A 2569-nucleotide genomic window follows, 5' to 3' on the forward strand; every position below is an offset into this window, starting at 1 on the left:
CTTTTATCGACCAAATGCTAGAAAGACTGTCTAAACACACACACTTCTGCTTTCTAGATGGTTATTCTGGTTTCTCCCAAATACCAGTTGCACAATCTGATTAGGAGAAAACCACTTTCACCTGCCCTTTCGGTACCTTTGCTTATAGACGTATGCCTTTTGGCTTATGTAATGCACTTGCCACCTTTCAAAGATATATGATGGCTATATTCTCTAACTTTTGTGAAAAGATTGTTGAGGTTTTCATGGATGACTTCTCTGTTGACGGGTCTTCCTTTGATGATTGCCTCAACAACCTTGATCGAGTCTTGAAGAGATGTAAAGACACCAATCTTGTCTTGAATTGGGAGAAGTGCCACTTTATGGTTACTGAAGGCATCGTCTTAGGACATCAAATATCTGAAAGAGGTATTGAAGTCGATAAGGTTAAGGTTGATGCGATCGAGAAAATGCCATGCCCCACATATATCAAAGGTATAAGTAGTTTCCTTGGTCATGCTAGTTTCTATAGGAGGTTCATTAGAGACTTCTCTAAGATTTCTAGGCCTCTTACCAATCTCTTGCAAAAGGACATTCCTTTTGTCTTTCACGATGATTGTGAGGAAGGCCTCGAAATACTTAAGAAGGCTTTGATAACTGCACCTATTGTTCAACCACCTGATTGGAACTTACCTTTTGAAATCATGTGTGATGCTAGTGATTATGCTATTGGTGCTGTCCTAGGGCAAAGAGTTGATAAGAAGTTGAATGTTATTCACTATGCTAGTAAAACTTTAGACAGTGCCCAAAGAAACTATGGTACTACTGAAAAGGAATGTTTAGCAGTCTGTGTGATGCTAGTGATTATGCTATTGGTGCTGTCCTAGGGCAAAGAGTTGATAAGAAGTTGAATGTTATTCACTATGCTAGTAAAACTTTAGACAGTGCCCAAAGAAACTATGGTACTACTGAAAAGGAATGTTTAGCAGTCGTGTTTGCATGTAAAAAGTTCATATCTTACATAGTTGATTCCAAAGTCACTATTCACACTTTTCACGCTGCTATTAATTACCTCATGGAGAAGAAAGACACTAAACCTAGACTTATCAGATGGGTTCTCTTGCTACAAGAATTTGATTTGCACGTTGTCGACAGGAAGGGTGCTGATAACCCAGTAGCAGATAACTTGTCTAGGTTGGAGAATGTTCTTGATGACCCACAACCTATTGATGATAGCTTTCTTGATGAGCAATTGAATGTCATCAATACTTCACGTAGTGCACCATGGTATGCTCATTATGCAAACTATATCGTTGCCAAATATATACCACCTAGTTTCACATACCAGCAAAAGAAGAAATTCTTCTTTGACTTGAGACATTACTTTTGGGATGATCCTCACCTTTATAAGGAAGGAGTAGATGGTGTTATTAGACGTTATGTTCCTGAACATGAATAGGGACAGATGCTACAGAAGTGTCACTCCGAGGCCTACGGAGGACACCATGCGGGAGATAGATCTACACACAAGGTATTGCAATCAGGTTTCTATTGGCCCACTCTCTTTAAGGATGCCCGTAAGTTTGTCTTGTCTTGTGACGAATGTCAAAGAATAGGTAACATCGGTAAACGTCAGGAAATGCCTATGAATTATTCACTTGTCATTGAACCATTTGATGTTTGGGGCTTTAATTATATGGGACCTTTTCCAAAATCCAACAGGTATACTCACATCCTAGTTGTTGTTGATTACGTCACTAAGTGGGTAGAAGCTATCCCCACTAGTAGTGCTGATCACAACACCTCTATCAGGATGCTTAAAGATGTTATTTTCCCTAGATTTGGAGTCCCTAGATATCTAATGACCGACGGTGGTTCACATTTCATTCATGGCGCTTTCCGTAAAACGCTTGCTAAGTATGATGTCAACCATAGAATTGCGTCTCCCTATCACCCTTAGTCCATTGCTCAAGTAGAGCTAAGCAATAGAGAGATTAAACTGATTCTGCAAAAGACTGTCAACAGGTCTAGAAAGAATTGGTCTAAGAAGCTCGATGATGCACTGTGGGCTTATAGAACTTCCTATAAGAATCCCATGGGCATGTCTCCGGTCAAAATGGTGTATGGTAAAGCATGTCATTTACCTCTTGAGCTAGAGCATAAAGCTTATTGGGCAATCAAAGAGCTCAACTTTGATTACAAACTTGCTGGTGAGAAGAGGTTATTTGATATTAGCCCGCTTGATGAGTGGAGAACTCAGGCATATGAGAATGCCAAGTTGTTCAAATAAAAGGTTAAGCGGTGGCATGATAAAAGGATACAAAAGCGTGAGTTCAATGTAGGTGATTATGTCTTGCTATATAATTCTCGTTTAAGATTTTTTGCAGGCAAGCTTCTCTCTAAATGGGAAGGTCCCTATATTGTTGAGGAAGTATATCGTTCCGGTGCTATCAAGATCAACAACACGGAAGGTAATTTTCTGAGAGTGGTAAATGGGCAGAGAATCAAGCATTATATCTCAGGTACTCCCAGAAATGTTGAAAGCAATATTATCAATACCATAACTTCGGAGGAATACCTAAGGGATATT

Source organism: Hordeum vulgare, chromosome 1H (assembly GCF_904849725.1).
Source record: "Hordeum vulgare subsp. vulgare chromosome 1H, MorexV3_pseudomolecules_assembly, whole genome shotgun sequence".
Taxonomy (NCBI): domain Eukaryota; kingdom Viridiplantae; phylum Streptophyta; class Magnoliopsida; order Poales; family Poaceae; genus Hordeum; species Hordeum vulgare.